Below are 19,893 nucleotides of genomic sequence, written 5' to 3' on the forward strand. Positions count from 1 at the left end.
TCACTTTCTTTGCTCATCTGTAAGAAGCAACTCCTCATCTGTTAAAATTTTATCCTGAAATTGTAGCAATTCAGTCACATCTCCAGGTTCCACTCCTGGTTTTAATTTTCTTGCTATTTTCACCACATTGGCAGTTATTTCCTCCACTGAAGTCTTCAACCCCTCAACGTTATCCATGAAGGTTGGAATAAACTTTTTCCAAACACCTGTTAATATTGATATTTTGACCTCTTCCCATGAATCATAAATGTTCTTAATGTGATATAGAATGATGAATTCTTTCCTGAAGGTTTTCAATTTATTTTGCCTAGATCCATCAAAAGAGTCACTGTCTTTGGCAGCTATAGACTTATGGAATGAATTTCTTAAATAATAAGACCTGAAAGTTGAAATTACTTCTTTTATTTTTTATTTATTTATTTATTTATTTTTTGAGAGAGAGAGATAGAGAATGAGTGGGGGAGGGGCAGAGAGAGAGGGAGACAGAATCCCAGGCAGGCTTCCTGCAATCAGCACAGAGCCCAATGCGGGGCTTGAACTCACAGACTGTGAGATCATGACCTGAGCTGAAACCAGGAGTCAGATGCTTAACTGACTGAGCCACCCAGGCACTGCAAAATCTTGATCCATGTGCTACAGAATGGAGGTTGTGTTAGCAGGTATGAAAACAACATGAATCTCATCCATTTCCACCAGAGCTCTTGGGTGACCAGGTGCATTGTCAATGAGCAGGAATATTTTGAAAGGAATCTTTTTTTCTGAGTAGTAAGTCTCAACAGCTTAGAATATACAATAAACCATGTTGTAAACAGATGGACTGCCATCTGGACTTTGTTGTTCCATTTATAGAGCACAGGCAGAATAGATTTTAGCATAATTCTCAAGCCCCTAGGATTCCTGGAACGGCCAATAAGCAGAGGCTTCAGCTTAAAGTCACCAGCTGTTATTTGCCCGTAACAAGAGAGTCAACCTGTCCTTTGAATCTTTGAAGTCAGGCATTGACTTCTCCTCTGTAGCTATGACAATCCTAGATGACCTTTCCTTCCCGTAGAAGGCTGTTTCATCTACACTGGAAATCTGTTGGTTGGTGTGGCCACCTTCATGAATTATCTCAGCTGGACCTTCTGGAGAACTTGCTGTAGCTTCTCCATCAGCACTTGCTGCTTCATCTTGAACATTGATGTTATGGAGACGGCGTCTTTCCTTAAACCTCATGAACCAACCTTTCCTGGCTTCAAACTTTTCTTCTGCAGCTTCTTGTCTCAGCCTTCATAGAAATGGAGAGAATTAGGGCCATGCTCTGGATTAGGCTTTTGTTTAAGGGAATGTTGTGGCTGGTTTGATCTTCTATTCAAACCACTCAAACTTTCTCCATATCAGCGATAAGGCTGATTTGCTTTCTTAGCATTCATGTGCCCACTGGCACAGCCCCTTTAATTTCTTTCAAGAACTTTTCCTTTGCACTGAAAACCTGACTAACTGGTACAAAAGCTTTCCACCTATCTTGGCTTTTGACATGTTTTCCTTGCCAAGCTTAATTATTTTTAGCTTTTGCTTTAAAGTGAGAGGTATACTACTCCTTCTTTTACTTGAACACTGAGAAGGCTTTAAAGAGTTACTAATTGGCCTAACTTCAATATTGTTGTCTCTTGGGGAATAGGGTGGTTCGGAGAGAGAGAGAGAGAGAGAGAGAGAGAGAGAGAGAGAGATGGGGGAACAGGCAGTTGGCAGAGCAGTCGGAACACATACAACATTTATCAGTTAAGTTCACTGTTTTATATGGGTGTGGTCCCTGGCATCCCCAAAACAATTACAACAGTAACATCAAAGATCACTGATCACAGATCACCATAACACAGATAATAATGATGAAAAAGTTTGAAATATTGTGCGAATTACCAAAATGTGACACAGAGACGCGAAGTGAGCAAATGCTGTTGGAAAAATGGCTCTGATAGTCTTGCTTGACAGAGGGTTGCCACAAACCTTCAATTAGTAAAAACAAAACTAACAAAACAAACAAACACACAAAACCCGGTTTCTGTGAAATGCAGTAAAATGAAGCACAAGCAAACAAGGTATACCTGTACCATAAAAAGATGAGGAAGAGGCTCCTGGTCAGATATTTTTGGAAACACTGCACTGATTAAGTTAAAATTAACTAGATGCTTACATCAAGGATTTTCATAACATATAACATGCTAATGTTAATCATGAATTTCCAAGAAGGAGAGAGGGAATGTTGTATCCCAGACTTTTGTATCTTAGAAACCTTTGGTCAGAGAACATCTTGGTGGAAAATGTACATTGATAAATGTCACAACTCAGGCTACAGAAGCAAAATGCAGAGAAGATAACATAGAATTTGGATTTAGAAGACCTCTGTTGAAATACTGGCTTTTCTGCTTTCTAGCTTTCTGAATTTGAAAAACATTATTGCTGGGATTTAGTAAAAGAATAAAGCTATTTTTGGTTTTATTTTTTCAGTGGTGCATTGGAGCTGGCTCAAAAGTTTTCAAGAATTTTTTACCTAGTTACTCAACATAGACATAATTAAAAGTAATATATATGATATGTGTGTATATAAACTTAAATTAAATAAATGATATGATTATAAAATGTATATAAAATTATAAAAGGTAATAAATATTCAAAACTCATCACTTTCTGGTTATTTTATTATATCTATTATATTTTACTATTTATTATATTTACATTTATTACCATATTAATGCAATGAAAATCCTATATAATTATGTGCTTCTGTACATCTCTTCCCAGCTCCATGTTCACTGATATCACAGCTTGAAATTAGCCAGGGTGGGCTATTTATACAAAGATACAAATGCTACAAATCGGCCCCCTTTCCTCTCTAGTTGTTAGACAATGGCCAGCCCACCACTAGTTTAGTGACAATTAAGTACCATATTGTGTCTTAACCTCCTTAAAAAATGCCTTAGTTGTGGGATAATTGGAAATAGTGTAACAGGATGCTGTGAGGTACCTCGGTATACAGTATAGGGTATGCGGAAAACAGCTAAATTAAGGCCCTGTTGAGAATAAAATTATAAACTTTCAAAGTCAGCTTGGAAAAGAACCAGATTTTGACTGAGATGCCAGCTCTGCATGAGGTGTTAAAGAGGCTCTGACCCAGGAGGGTGCCTGGGAATTAGGGGAGAGCACCTTTTGTGAGAAGAGAAGAGCTCTTAAAGAAAAGCTATCTGTCCCTCTTACCACTCTCTGGGGCAAGAAGATACTTGGTCAATAGACACCTTTGGTGGACTTGCAAATTTTGTGCGTGTAGAAAGAAGGTGCTGTTGCTGTCTGTACTAATTTCCTATTGCTGCTGTTACAAATTAAGACACAAACTCTGTGTCTTAAAGCAATACAAATTTATCATCTTACGGTTTTGGAGGTCAGAAGTCCAAATGGATCTTTGAGACTAAAATCAAGAGTTCAACAGAACTATATTCCTTCTTGAGAATTTAGAGGAGAATTCATTTCCTTACCTTTCTCCTTACCATTCCTTACCTCTCCAGAATGTAGAAACTGTCTACCTGCCTTGAGTTCTGCTCTTTCTTTCATCCTCAGAGTGTGTAACTCCAGCCCCTGCTTTCATTGTCATACTTCATCTCACAGCTTTGACCCTCTTGCCTCCATCTTATAGGAGTCCTTGTGATTCACTGTATCTACTCCGATAATTCAGGATAAACTTCTCATCTTAAAATCTTTAACTTAATCACATCTACTAAGTCCCTTTTGCCGTGAAGACTGACATATTCACAGATTCTGAAGGTAAAGATGTGAACATCCTTTGGGGATGCATTATTCTCTCTACAACAAAATTATACTATGAAGTGGATGTTCTCTTAGCTACCAGTCTTGTCTACTTGTTCATGTGGTCCCAGAATTGCAGAAAGGGCAGCATGGTCAGGCAGAGATTACCCTTTCAAATTCCTAGTTCTCAAACAATGCAGATTACAGAGCCTACCTGCTCCAGCAGCTCCAGATTTGGGGTAATAAGGAATGAATGAGACCAAACTGTAGGTTCACTGGAACCAACACATGTGAGGCAATGTAGTTCAAATGCTAGAGGAATGTGGCATGGGGGTGCTGGTAGGGATAGCTTGAAAATGTAGCTGATTCTTGCAAGGGCCCATTGATTCTATGGGATTGCATACCGTGTCAGCAAGGTTTTGTTGGGCTTCCACTGATCCACATAAGTCTGGAGATAATAAGCCAGGTCAGTGGTGATTATCAACAGAATGAGAACCCCTAACAACCACTGACATAAAGTTGTTTATGACCCATAAAGAGAAGCATAGTCAATCCAAGAATCAAATGACCATGAAAGGAAAAGGCTTTTCCCACTCCCCTCCCCAAAACCAGAGTAATACATGTGAGAAAGAAAGGAGTATGAAAAAGTAGATCATTTTATACTCCTTCTCACTCTACTCCAAATTCGATCCTCCATAGGTGAGGTGAAGGAGGAGGGGATTTGCAGTCAGATTGACTTAGATATGGGATTAAAACTTAAAAATGATCAGTACTGAGTCTTAGTAACTAAAATGCAATAGCCAGTACTAAACAGAAAGTGAAAAGTTGTAGAAGCAGGGGCGCCTGTGTGGCTCAGTTGGTTAAGTGTCCGACTTCAGTTTAGGTCATGATCTCACAGTTCAGTTCCTTCCTGAGGGAAGGACCCTTCCTCCCCCCCATTAGGTTCTGTGCTGACAGCTCAGAGCCTGGAGCCTGCTTCAGATTCTGTGTCTCCGTCTCTCTCTGCCCCTCCCCCACTCATGCTCTGTCTTCCTCTCTCTCAAAGAATAAATAAACATTAAAGAAAAGTTATAGAGGCCGACTGGGATCTCATAAATAGAGTTTGGTATTTGGCAGAAGTCGAGGGGTAGGCAGAGCACAGTTGCTGTCAGTTGTTTGAAAAATAACATCTTAAACATATACCCCAATGTGGTGAGATTCCTCAATTAAACTGGTCACGGAAGAAGTCATTGTTATTGCTGTCCTCAACTGCCAGTGGGGTCATGTAGCTAGTAGACGCCGCTCAGAGTGGAGAAGCAATAAACAGACCGAAAAGCAGAGCAGTATCTGGGGGAAATAGCACTGAAAGGAAGAGGCCCAGGGGAATGGGCAGGATTTGGTTGGACAGAGCATTTATCTGCTTTTACTCTCCTAAAATATGAAACATTTGAAAGGATAGAGGAAAATATGAAAAATTTTTGAACTGAGAAAATGAAATGGGTTAGTGTTAGAACTGGGCTAATTGTCCCACAGCCTAGGAATCATACAAGGAACAGCCTTCCAAACGTTCTGTGACCGATGACAGCTGGGCTGTTCACCCTGGTACTAACTGATGCATCTTGGCACCACGTGAGCCATTAGGCTGTTGATAGTGAGCAGGCTGAGCTCATGCATTCTCATCACTCATGCAACAACCTGTCACAGTGTAGGGATGAACAGATAGTGTGCACAAGAAAATGGCCTTTTTTCTTTCCTAAGATGTGTATTCCAGCCAGAAATGCCAAAATTGAGAATAAGGAATAGCTATGGTTCATAAAGAAAAATAAATGAGTCCTGAAAAAGTCATACTTTAATATTTTACCGGTAGTAGTCTATTTTTCTAAATCGGCTCTGCATAGTATAACTCATCTCAGAGTAAATGACAGGGTGGAGAGATAAGCGGATGTCCCCTCTGCAGTACCTTCGCCAGGACGTGGAGGTTTGGTCGGCAGTTTCCTCCTTGTGAGTCCAGGCAGGAATATTCCCTCTACAAACAGGAGACATTTTGAAGCATTTTGATCAATTTCAGTATCTGACCAACTGAAATAGCACTTTGGTGAACTGATGGTATGTAAACGGTGGCCGGGAAGAACCCTCAAGAGTGGCAAGGGGCTCTCAGGTTGCTCTAGGGTCATGTGTTGCCCAGAGAAACTCGGGCAATCAGGATGCTGGCCTCTGTAAGCAGTGGAGGATTGTATCATTCAGCTGGTCATGACTGTTACTGGATGGTTTTCAAATTTCAGACACTTCAAAATGGTAAGACAAGGAATTTTAGAATTTACATTTCACATTCTTTTCCTTGGGAAGATGAGGGTAAAATTATAAAAATTAGAGAACACGAATCACTATTTTCATACTGACAAAAAATCCTACTAGCTAAAAATCTCTCATATATGGGGGTGCCTGCGTCTCTCAGGTGGTTAAGCATTGGAATTTGGATTTCGGCTCAGGTCACGATCTCACAGTTCATGAGAACGAACCCTATGCTGGGCTCTGCACTGACAGATCTCTGTTTGGAATCTCTCTCTGCCACTTCCCTGTTCTCTCTCTCAAAATAAATAAATAAACTTTAATAAAATAAAATAAAATTCTCTCATATATGACATTTAACACTAATTTAACAATGCATTTTTAATAAATTCCAGGTCTTAAATTTCCAGCCATCTGTTGTTCATTTCTACCTCTAAAGTCTACAGACACATCAGACTAAAAAATGTATCTAGAATTAAACTAGCTCCCTTCTCAAGACTACTCTTGGCTTTTTATGTTCTGTAGTTCAACTAGAATTAGTCTCTCCTCTCTCTCTCCCCCATGTCTTTCTCTCTCTCCCTCTCTTTCTTTTTCTATGATACACACACATGCACATACATGTACACACCTATTCAAACTCATGCACACACATCAAGGTAGGTTAAATGATGTAATTTCAATAGCTGACCCCAGAATTTATCTTAGGACTGAAACTGTTTCTGTTTATGTTAATGTAATGATAGGCTTCCTCGTGTCTGGGGAAGATTGTTCTTCAAGGGAATGATTCACAAGACCATGAAACAGAAAAGAACTAAACTTCTCTGCATACAAAGTGGAAGGAATTTGGAAATAGTGTATATCAGAGAAGATAGGAAAGCCAAGGAACACAGCAAAACTTTTATCTTTGGAGAAAGTTGGTGAGAAGCTTCTGGTGGTGTGAGTGGTGACTATTAAGAACAGGGATTTTAAAAGTAAGATCATGTTTCTCATATAAATATATCAGTTTATATGAAACATTTTATTTTACTTCTTTTTAAAATTGTATGTTATTGTGGAGAGAATATTTAACATGACATTTACCTTCTTAACAAATTTTTAATTGCACAGTAGGTTATTGTTGACTGTAAGTACAAAGTTGTACAGCAGATCTCTAGGGCAAGATTGAAACTTTATGCCCACTGATTAGTAACTCTCCACGTCCCCTTCCCCCCAGTTCCTGCCAACCACCATTCTGCTCTTTGAATTTATGAATTTGACTATTTTAAATATCTCATGTAAATGGATCATGCAGTGTTTGTCTTTCCGTGATGGACTTATTTCACTTAGCATAATATCCTCAAGATTTATCCATGTTATCATATATCATAGAACTTCCTTTTTTTTTTAAATTTTTTTTTTACATTTATTTATTTTTGAGACAGAGGGAGACAGAGCATGAACGGGGGAAGGGCAGAGAGAGAGGGAGACACAGAATCGGAAACAGGTTCCAGGCTCTGAGCTGTCAGCACAGAGCCCGACGCGGGGCTCGAACTCACGGACCGTGAAATCATGACCTGAGCCGAAGTCGGCCGCTTAACTGACTGAGCCACCCAGGCGCCCCAGAACTTTCTTTTTAAATGCTGAATAGTATTTATTTATGTTTTTTTGTGTGTGTGTGTGGTTCGATACAAATTTTAGGATTGTTTTTTTCTCTTTTGTAAAAACATATCATTGGGATTTTGATAAGGATTGTACTGTATCTGTGGATTGCTTAAGTAGTATGGGCATTTTAACAATATTACATCTTCCAGTCCTTGAACATGGAATGTCTTTTCATTTATTTATGACTTGTTTAATTTCTTTCATTAATGTTTTGTAGTTTTCAGTATACAAGCCTTTCATCTCTTTAAGTTTATTCCTACATATTTTATTCCTTTTTACTGCTATTGTGAATAAGATTGTGTTCCTAATTTTTATTTTTTTATTTTTTAGTTAGTTTGGTGTTAGTGTTTAGAAACTCAGCTGGATTTTTTAATGTTGATTTTGTATCATGCACCTTTACTGAATTAATTTATTCTAACATTTTTTTTTAAATGGAGACTTGAGAGTTTTCTATATATGAGATCGTGTCATCTGTAGACAGGGACAATTTTACTTCCTTTTCAGTTTATGCATTTCTTCCTTCCTTCCATTCTTCCTTCCTTCCCTCCCTCCCTGCCTGCCTGCCTGCCTATTTGCTCTGGCTAGGACTTCCTGTACAGCTGTGAATGGGCACCGTTGTCTTGTTCCTGATCTTAGAGGAAAAGCTTTCAATTTTTCTCCATTGACATGATGTTATCTGTGGGTTTGTCATATATGGCCTTAATTATGTTTGAGTACACTCCTTTTATATCTAGTTTGTTGAGCATTTTTACCATGAAAGGGTGTTGAATTTTGTCAAATTCTTTTTCTGAATCTATTGAGATAATCACATAGATTTTATCCTTCATTCTGTTAATGTAATGTGTTATATTAATTGATTTTTGTATATTGAATCATCCTTGCATTCCAGGGATGAATCAGACTTGGTCATGGTGTCTGACCTTTTAATGTACTGTTAAATTCAGTTTGCTAATATTTTGTTGAGGGTTTTAGCATATGTGTTCATTAGGGATATTGGACTGTAGTTCCCTTATTTTTGTGATGTCTATGTATGGCTTTGGTATAGGATAATGATGGTCACATCAAATAAGTTTGGAACTATTCCTTCTCTCCAATATTTTGGAAGAGTTTGAGTGATTAGCATTAATTTTTCTTTAAACTTTGGTAGAATTTGCCAGTGAAGTGTTCTAGTCCCAAGCTTTTCTTTCTTGGGAGGATTTTCAGTACTGAGTCAATCTCCACGCTGGTTATAGATCTGCTCAGATCTATATTTCTGTTTCCTCAGATATAAATTAATATATTACATACTTCTACATATTTACCTATTTCTTACAGTTTGTTAGCGTAAAATTGTTTTTATAGTCTTTTATGATCCTTTTTTTTATGTGTAATCAATTATAATTATATTTATTTCATTTCTGATTTATTTACTTGTGTCTTCTCTTTTTCTTAGTCTTTTCTTTTTCTTAGTCTGGCTTTAATTTGCTATTTTTTCTAGTTCCTTGAAGTGTGAAGTTGTGTTATTTACTTGAGATCTTTCTTCTTTTTTGAATGTACATTTTTATTGCTATGAACTTCTTACTTTCTACAGCTTTTGCTACATTCCATAAGTTTTGGTAAGTTGTGCTATTATTTTTCTTGAGATATTTTTTAATTTTTATTTTGATTTCTTTTAACCCAATGTTTATTCAAATTTATGTCCTTTAATTTCCACATATTTATGAAATTACCAGTTTTCTTTCTGTTGTTGATTTCTAGTTTCATTCTTGTGAAAAATATTTTTTAATGTTTATTTTTGCGCGCGAGAGAGAAAGAGAGAGACAGAGTACAAGTGGGGGAGGGGCAGAGAGAGGGAGACACAAGATCTGAAGTAGGCTCCAGGCTCTGAGCTGTCAGCACAGAGCCTGACTCAGGTCTCGAACTAACAAAATGTGAGATCATGACCTGAACCAAAGTCAGACGCTCAACCGACTGAGCCCTCCAGGCACCCTACTAGTTTCATTCTTGTGATCAGAAAATATAGTTAGTATAATATCAGTGTTCTTAAGTTTGTTAAGACTTGTTTCGTGACCTAATTTTTCTACCTTAAGAGTTACCCGGGGTGCCTGGGTGGCTCAGTTGGTTAAGCGTCCAACCTCGGCTCAGGTCATGATATCATGGTGTGTGAGTTTGAGCCCTGCATTGGTCTTCGTGTTGACAGTGCTGAGTCTGCTTGGGATTCTCTCTCTCTCTGTCTCTCTCTCACTCTCTAAAAATAAGTAAATAAACTAAAAAAAAAAAAAAAAAAAAAGTAAAAAAAAAAAAAAAAAAAAGAGTTACCAAAAAAAAAAAAAGAAAGAGAGAGAGTAACAATATCAAAAAATAATTAACCAAAAATTCATCCTTTTTCCTCTTATAAAACAAGAATCTAATTATACCTTTAATTTACTTGCAGTCTTTTATTTTCTGGCATGATTTTTTTTTTTTTGGTAAAAAATTCTTTCTTCATACTATTTTTTTAAATTATTATTATTTTCTTTAACGTTTATTTATTTTTGAGACAGAGACAGAGCATGAACGGGGGAGGGTCAGAGAGAGGGAGACACAGAATCCGAAACAGGCTCCAGGCTCTGAGCTGTCAGCACAGAGCTGGCCGCGGGGCTTGAACTCACTGACTGCGAGATCATGACCTGAGCCAAAGTCGGCCACTTAACCGACTGAGCCACCCAGGTGCACCTCTTCATACTGTTATTTTGATCCTTTTTCAGTAACTCTTAAAGTAGAAAAGTCCGTCTGCACAGTTATTTCCCAAGGCCACGGAGCTTCTTCAGCCTCAGCTTCTATCGTCACTCCCAACCACCTATCCCTGCACTTCCACTCTGGCTTCCAGTTATGCAGAGTGACTTTTAGCATACTGAGCCCTTCAAAGCTTACTGTCACAGAACTTCTCTAATACCCTCTATCCCTTCATTCTGGCTAAATTTTCTTTCCTTTTCTTTCTTTCTTTTTTGGTCTAAATTGCCTTTATGACATTTATCAACCTCTGATATTGAATATATACATATATACATATATATATATATATATATTGCACATATTGTGTCTATGTATGTGTATATATATAGTTTGTCTTCCTTAACTATAAGGCGGCTCCAAGAGATCAGTGACTTTGTTTTATTTACTGCTGTATCTTCAGAACATAGAACAGCATCTGATAAATAACAATGCCCAGTTAATATTTATTGAACGAGGGGTGCCTGGGTGGCTCAGTTGGTTGAGCATCTGACTCTTGATTTTGGCTCAGGTTGTGATCCCAGGTTTATGGGATGGAGTCCCACATTTGGCTCTGTGCTGAGTGTGGGGCCTGCTAGAGATTCTCTCTCTCTCCCTCTGCCCCTCTCCCTGACTTTATGCTCTCTTTCTCTCTAAAATAAAATAAAATAAAATAAAATAAAATAAAACAATAAATATTTATTGAATGAATGAATAATTGAATGGAACTTTGGAGCTCTCTATGTTTTATTCCATATGTCTGAAATATCCTCCTCAGACCCTCCTTCACCTGGTTTACTACTATGAATCTTTAAGGTGTACTTTTCAACATCACTTATTCATAAATCCTTTTCTGCTTTTTTTCTTCCAGCTTTACCTTTATTCCACAATTGATTGTTTGCTTGTATCTTCTTTTATTCCATGAAGACAGTGATAATGTCAACCCTGTTCACCTTAGTGTCCCCATTGCTAAACAGCATCTGGCACATAGTAGGTATCATATACATCTTTGTTCTTTTTGTTAGTTACTTTCTATTCTTCAAACATCACATGCATTTTTAACCTAAATTTCTATGTATGCTACTTCTTAGGTATAAAATACTGTTTCTTCAATTGATTTCTGTCACGTATTTCTAAGAATAATTTTTTGCCCATGATTCTCAAACTGTGCACCAAAGTACCTCAAGACACCATAGATTATTCACAGGGAGCACTGCAGGATACTTAAATTAAAAAAAAAAATAATTTTATTCACTTTTGAGAGAGAGAGAGAGAGAGAGAGTGAGAGAGAGCAAGCATGAGTGGGGGAGGGGTAGAGCGAGAGGGAGACACAGAATCCGAAGCAGGCTCCAGGTTCCCACCTGTTAGTACAGAGCCCAAAACAGAGCTCAACCCCACAGATGATGAGATCATGACCTGAGCCAAAGTCGGACGCTCAACTGACTGAGCCACCCAGGCGCCCAAGGATATTTTAAATTTTTGACGGAAATACAGCAGCATCGGTAGATGCCACATGAACTACTAGCGTAAGGTAGTCCATAGTTCCACGTTACATTGTGCTACATTCCTTTCAGTGACACCATGTCTTTGTGGAGCCATGATTTAGTGGTTTCTGTGATAAAAAGCAAATACCATGTGAAATTTAAGGTGGAACAAAAAACGTGAATGTTAGTGTCTATTGCTATTCCAAGTGTTGAGAAGTTGCACAGCACCCATCAGGCTCACTAATCTCCTAATAGGTAATGATGGCTGAGACTGAAACAAAAAAACTACTTTCCCCTTTCAAATTGTACATATTATATTTTACACAGCTGCTAAGCTTTAGGACGCAAAATCTTATTAAGCTGTTTGGATCTAAGTAACTCATATATATATTTTTTGGCCTGGGTAGGGAGGGTATAAGAAATTACTGGGATACTAAGGGCACTGTGAACCAAGAAAATTTGAAAACCTCTGTATTATCTGAAATCAGTATTCCAATTTCAACCTTTTAAGACAAACTCACAAAATCGAGTTCATTTGAATCTACAGACATCTGTAGAGTTCATCCTTTTTTAAGTCTATAGCAATGCATGATGAGGTCTCTTTTCCTCTCATCCCTTTTCTAGGGCAACCCTGCTCCCCCAGCTCTATCTCCTGCATTTCCCCTTCTCTCTTTGGTCTACATGAGTTTCCTTCTATACTGATTAGTGTGGCTGAGTAAAACAAATGCTGAGTCTGAGTCATTTCCCATTTACTAGTGAAGGGATTAATTGAGATGCATTTTCCCATGTGTTGATTAGAGCTGAGGCCACTATTAAATTAAGGAAAGGGTGCGTTTATCGCCTCCCCCTGGTGAGCTCTACCCTTTTATCTGCCATATTTCTGATGAATATATAATCACTGAATACTTCATTTTGATACAAAATGAAGAACAGGTCTTCAAATAATTAGCTTGTTAGGGTCAATGAACAGAAATTTTAGTTCTTGCTTGACAGAAATTATTTCATTGAACTTAATCATTTGATCGCAATCATCCTTTTGGCACATTTCCAACTAGAGAACAATCGCCGTGTGTTTTCTTTTCTCTATATTCAAAGTGATACTTAGTTAAGGTAAAGAAAACACTTCCCAGGGCACTCCTTACCATTTTTAGCTGCCTTTTTCCTCAAAGAACTCTAATTTGGATCCCTTTGTTTCTTCTATCCCTTCAAAATCTATAGTAGAAGCATCATCCACAGTCTTTGCCTGAACCCACCGGTCATCTGCACGCTTGTGTTATACCTAACTGCACCACAACACACTCACACATCATTCTCTCTTTGCCCATTGTGGTTGTCACCACATCCTCTAAATCTCTTAGAAAAAGAAAATAAAATAATAGGATACATTGAATAAAAAAGTTTTCTTTTTTCCACAAGACACCAGAGCGTCCTGGTAGACCAGTTTAGGAAGGAATCAAGAAGGGAACATGGGATTGTGTGGGAAACAGTCCAGGGAAGATACAGATAGGAACACTTCATAGGAAGCTAGTTTTACCATCATTCCACTCTGAGATTGGATTGAAAGGGGTTGGTTGTATTGTATGTTTCCAAATGGAAATGGTCTCTGGTTTTGTATAATGGCATCTTTTCTCTAGCTTGCAATGGTCTATTATTCTCCAAAAGTTCAGATTTTCATTGTTCCCTTGGTTTTTTTTTTTGTTTTTTTTGTTTTTTTGTTTTTGGCAGCCAGCCATTTGTTTACCTGACATATCTGGTCAGCAACTTATAATGACCATATCATCTTACTCATATTGAGAAACTTAAAAAATCATAAGATTAAGAAATTGTTGCCCTTCCAGGAAAGTTGTATAGTGGATTTCAGAAGAGTTTTTGCGAGTTAACTATTGCTCTTTTGGTCTGCTGAGTATTCATTTCCCCCAATGGCTGAGATGCAAAATGAATGGGCATTACATGTATTTGTTATACAGTTGACCCTTGAATAACACAGGTTTGAACTGCGTGGATCTACTTATACACAGATTTTTTTTTTTTTTGATGAATACAGTATAGTACTGTAAATGTTTTTTCTATTCCTTATGATTTTCTTTTGTGTGTGTTCCTTATGATTTTCTTAATGACATTTGCTTTTCTTTACCTTACTTTCTTGTAAGAGTACAGTGTATATATGCATAACATATGAGATATGTGTTAATGTGACTGTTTATGTTACCAGTAAAACTTTCGGTCAGAAGTAGGCTATTAGTTTTGGGGGAGTTAAAAGTTATACACTTAAATGTAGATCCTTGACTGTGTGTGTGTGAGGGGGGTGTCAGTGTCCCTAACCCCCTCATTGTTCAAGGTTCAATTGCAATTTTGTTTTAACAAATAACTCAAAATTTATAGTTGGATGAGTAGTCCCAAATGTTAATGTGGTTATGTTTTTGTGGCATATATTGGCTTTTCTTCTTATTTTTTTTGTCCATAGCATTCATCTTATTCTATGCCCATTATTCAAGAAGACTTTATCTCAACAGACCTGGTGTATAGGCCTTTTGTTTGCCTATCTGCAGAAACACAAGTGACCAGTATATCTTGAAGAGACACTGATGTGTTGTTGGAGTTTTTCTCCTCTCCCTCTCTCTCAACCTTTTCTTGTCTGTACCTTCGGGCTTATTTGCATCTGGCTCTCTGGTAATGTTAAATAACATTATTCTTATGGCCAATACATGAGAAGAGAATTGATCAGTGTTGACTTCTGTTACTTTCATTTTTTTCCATTCCAAAATAATTATTGGCTCAATGGTCTCCAAATTTCTTACCTTCTTTCTTTCCTTTCTTTCCTTCTTTCTTCAGGTTTTGCATGCCTTTCTTCTCCTTGATATCCTTTCTTTCCTTCTCCTCTTCTCCCTCCCTCCTGCCCTCCCTCTCCCCTTCTTTCTCTTTTGTTTCTCTTTTTTTTCTTAGGACTTGACTATCACACTGAGCAACATTGTAATATTATTACTTTATAGTCATGATACACTTAAAAGCAATTCTCAGTTCTGTGTAACCAATTACTCAATTCTTCCTAATTGTTAGCCTTTTAATTTCTGGCATGGAATACTAGTAATGTGTTTGGAACTGAGGAAATCAGAGAGATTTTGGAGATTTTAGGTAATCTACACTAACGTATAAACTCATTCTTAGGCTGATCCAGAAGTTTGGAGGTAACATATCTTTCATGTCAAACAACAAAGTTAAGAGAATAATACCAACATTGCAATCAAGTTTCACAATAGATTTTGATATAAATTATTTTGTTTTGGTTTAATTATTGTTTAATATTTTATGTAATTATGTGAACTTATTTTAGACTAAGACTTTTCTAGTTTTGTTTCATGAATATGTATCAGGTACCTTTTCTTAGCATTGAACATTTGCAGAAAATAAGTGTGTAATTTGTTCCTGTGCTGCCACAGTTGCAAAATTCCTGTCATAAAAGAGACTATATTAGCACTTTTGCCAAAATCTTAGCCATTTAGAAGTCAAAAGGGTGTGGAAATTGATAGCAGCTGACAGGCATGGTTTATGTAATGGAAGTTTTTACAAATAAGTTTTTTTTTTTTTTTTAACGTTTATTTATTTTTGAGACAGAGAGAGACAGAGCATGAACAGGGGAGGGGCAGAGAGAGAGGGAGACACAGAATCTGAAACAGGCTCCAGGCTCTGAGCTGTCAGCACAGAGCCCAACGCGGGGCTTGAACTCATGGACCGTGAGATCATGACCTGAGCCGAAGCCGGATGCCCAACCGACTGAGCCACCCAGGCGCCCCAAGTTTTGTTTTTTTAATGACAGTTCTTCAGAGAATAGAGACAGTATAAATCTAACTTATTTTTAATTTAAATGTGAGTTATTAAGAAATGGTTGGGATAGAAAGGTGAAAGTGATACTTAATTATTATTTATGCTTTGAAATTTAGCTTCATTTTTTACTTACTTAATTTTTTCTTTTTAGACTGAATTCTCTCAATAATATCCCAAAATGTCCATGGCCCTTGGACATATACTTTAGGGCAAGCATCATATTTGAGAGCTAGTTAAGAGAGATATATTTAAAAGCAAGACCCAACAAAGGGCACTGTGCCAGATATTGAGGACCTGTAAATCAAGGCTGTGGGGTTTGATGTTGTTAAGATGTGGTCAGGAAAATATGAGAGGTGAAATAGCTCTGGGCGAGGTAAGGTGAGGACGTGAGTGTTTATTTCTGTAAGTTTGGGCTACTTTAATATGATATTACCTTGGACTGGATGAAATCTGGTGAACTGCTCCATAAAACACCCTGGTTATGCTCTGCCTGCTTACAACTTTTGATTTTAGCTTTCCCCTTCCTAATCAAGAATCCATTTCCATAGAAACACAAATAGGAAGAGCATCATGAAAGCAATTTGTCTGCTTCTGGTTCCATTTAAATGGAAATGGAATTTGCAGGAGTTAAAAAAAAAGAGCTTTAATAAGTAATATTTTCAAATGCATCCTTCCAACTTAACCCTCTCAACTTATAAGGTAGTTACTGATGGCTGAAATTTTGAAGCATAACAAGGCAATTTTATACCTGGAGGAAATTAAGGCCTGCACTTAAGCTAACAAAGTCTTCTGATCTTGACATGCATGCAGGTGTCAACTGTTACTCCAAAATCTGTGCTACTTTTTCTATCCCAGGGGTATTTCTTATCGCTTCCTTCTTAGAAAGACCATAATGGTGGGAGAGTTACCATGGGAGGAAACAACTTTGGGTTCTGAGTTTTTGTTGTTTGTTTTTTTAGTTTATTTATTTGTTTTGAAAGAGAATGAGAGAGAGAGTGCTAGCATGAACAAGGAGGGGGCAGAGAAAGAAGGAGAGAGAGAGAAATCTCAAGCAGACCCTGTGCTAAGCCTGACTCAGGGCTTGATCTTATGACTGTGAGATCATGACCTGAGCTGAAATGGAGAGTCAGACGCTTAACTGACTGAGCCACCCAGGTGTCCCTGGGTTCTGAGTTTTAATTTTGTCTATTTCTAAGTGTCCATAGAACTTTTCTACTATTTCTGCCCTGGGCAGAAATATATTTTTAAATATTATATTACGGATAATAATTATTGAATTATAAACTATTATTATAAAATTACTTATTAATAGTAAATGTTATATATTTTAAATATTAACTCAGCACAAGCCATAGGCAAGATAGACATAAGGTGAGAATGTAAGAATTTCATATTTTATGAGGAAATTTTCACATTCTGGTTTGCACAGTGCTGAATAAACAAAATATTTGTTGCTAATCCATACGGTAAAAAAAAATGATTTGCAATATGAATTAAGATCAGTTCTTGTTAAAAATCATTTAGTTCATTTTTCGTTTTTAAAAACTTACCTTCTAAGCATTTGAAATTATTTCCAAGCTTTTATTTGAAAAGTGCCTGGTGTATATTTTTAAGCTACAGAATTATAAGAAATTAATTTATGGAAAAAATAGGCAAAAATCACTATTGACCATGACTTATCCCAGTAGTTCTTTTGACTTTAGTTGGATGAATCAAATAGATTGCTGACTATAGTCATTTGAAGTGTCAGCATTTCCAAAAAGCCAGAATCCTATTTCATAGATGATGTGGGAGCGGGGGTGTGGGGAGGGAGAGATGACAGGGTTTGGGGGAAAACAAATAGAATTATAGCTTTCTAAGGTAATGGAGAAAGCTATTTGAGGAACAGTCAGTCAAAAAACATTCTTTTCTTCTTAAAAGGCACAGTGAAAGTAAAAGGCCCTGTTCCCCTGTTGCCCACAACACTGAGGTAGAGAGGAGAAAGCATTTGAGAAGAAAACTGCCACCAGGCACTTGGGAGGACACACAGTGAAGGGTGAAGGAGCTGCCTCACCTTGAACCTCACACTGCAGTCACCTGGGCGGTTGCTGGAACAAAGAGCTGAATTCAGTGAAAGGTTGTTGTGGTAAAGTCTCTACCTTATGAAGGTGTAGTCTGAGCCTGCAAGGTCTTTGAGATTTGGATTTCTCTCCTAACCCAAAGGAAGGGTCTGATTCTACACACTGAAAAGTACATTGTTTTTTATGTTTTTTTTTCAAAAATTTTAAAATGTTTTCATTTATTTTTGAGGGAGAGACAGAGAGAGACAGAGAGAGAGAGAGACTGAGCACAAGCAGTGGAGAGGAAGAGAGAGAGGGAGACACACAATCTGAAGCAGGCTTCAAGCTCTGAGCTGTCAGCACAGAGCCCGACATGGGGCTCGAACTCGTGAACCATGAGATCATGTCCTGAGCCCAAATCAGATGTTAAACCGACTGAGCCATCCAGGTGCCCCTGAAAAGTACATTGTTAAAGGATACAAAGCACAAGAAGCCCAGAGAAGAAAAGGACAATGGCATTTCTATTAACTAAAGGCTACATTTTAATAATATCTTAGAAATTTAAATTATTATTTATTACTTCATATATCAATAGCCATATTTTATTTATGGTTGTCTATATTTATTTATGCTTCTGTTAGCATTTTTACCTCAGGGTAACATGACAAAATTTCAACATAAGTATTTGCACCCCATTCATTAAATTCCATGTCAAGAAATTCTTTCTGGATTTTGCCCCAGTATTCATTTATTCCCCACAAGAAGGTGTATGAAGAGAGTGAGAGAGCACTGCATTGGTCATGGCTCTGTCCCAGAGCATACAGTAGTGCCTGGCACATGACAAGAACCTCTTATCTGTGGAATGAATGAACAGGGTAGGTATTGTTAAGGAGACAATCTCAAACCAGGTATCAAGTATTTATGGACAACATGTTGGTTTCCACAGTGGGCGTAATAGATGAGCATGAATCCCTTAATGCTGTCTGCATGAGCTTTTTTAGATTAGCTCTATAGCACCTAGAAGATTCAGGGTGCAAAAGACATGGGCTTCAATATCACATAGACATGCCCATTAATTGTGTAACTTTGGTAAAATTATTTAATCTCCTTGAGCCACATGTTTTTTTTTTTTTTTTTTTTTTTTTTTATAAATTTTTTTTTTCCACGTTTTTATTTATTTTTGGGACAGAGAGAGACAGAGCATGAACGGGGGAGGGGCAGAGAGAGAGGGAGACACAGAATCGGAAACAGGCTCCAGGCTCCGAGCCATCAGCCCAGAGCCTGACGCGGGGCTCGAACTCACGGACCGCGAGATCGTGACCTGGCTGAAGTCGGACGCTTAACCGACTGCGCCACCCAGGCGCCCCAAGCCACATGTTTTTAATTTGAAAATATGGAACCAACTTCAGTGACTTCCTGTAAGGATTACATGGTATGGTAGATTGATTGACCCAGGCCGGCAGCTGATATTCAACACAGACTAGCTGGAGCAAAAAGTTGCTAAATCATTCTCATCTTAAGTTGTGTTAGTTTCCAATGTCACCATTTTCACTGATGTTGCTTCATTATCAAGTGATTTAATAATACAGCTCCAGGGGCACCTGGGTGGCTGTCGGTTAAGCATCCAGATCTTGATTTCAGCTTAAGTCATGATCTCACTGTTCTTGAGTTCGAGCCCACATCAGGCTCTGTACTGACAACGTGGAGCCTGCTTGGGATTCTCTTTCTCCCTCCCTCTCTCTCTCTCTCTCTCTCTGCCCCTCCCCTGCTCTCTCTCTCTCCCTTAAAATAAATAAATAAAATAATACAACTTCATTCTTCCTCTGCCATCTTAGTCCCTAAATTCCCCTTCTGAAGCTTTGTCTGACCAGGCTCATTCCTTCCTTAGACCCACAATGCTTGTTTGTGTTTACTTCCATGCCCTGCTCAAGCTACTTCTCTAGCTGTAATGCATTCCTTCTCTTCTACACCTACTCACTCATTATGTGTGATAGTTCATTTTATGCACCAACGTGACTGGCCACTGAGGCCCAGAGTAGACATTATTTCTGGGCAGGTCTGTGAGGGTGTTTCTGGATGAGATTACCAATTGAATCAGTGAATTTGGCAAAATAGATTGCTCTGCCCATTGT

The 19,893-nt window shown here is 37.9% G+C and overlaps 1 pseudogene; it reads right to left on the bottom strand.

Annotated features, from left to right (window-relative positions):
- Positions 1-535: 535 nt before the first annotated feature.
- Positions 536-19,893, bottom strand: part of LOC125922447 (tigger transposable element-derived protein 1-like) — an 89,409-nt pseudogene continuing 70,051 nt past the window's right edge.

This window comes from Panthera uncia, chromosome B1 (assembly GCF_023721935.1).
Source record: "Panthera uncia isolate 11264 chromosome B1, Puncia_PCG_1.0, whole genome shotgun sequence".
Classification (NCBI taxonomy): Eukaryota; Metazoa; Chordata; class Mammalia; order Carnivora; family Felidae; genus Panthera; species Panthera uncia.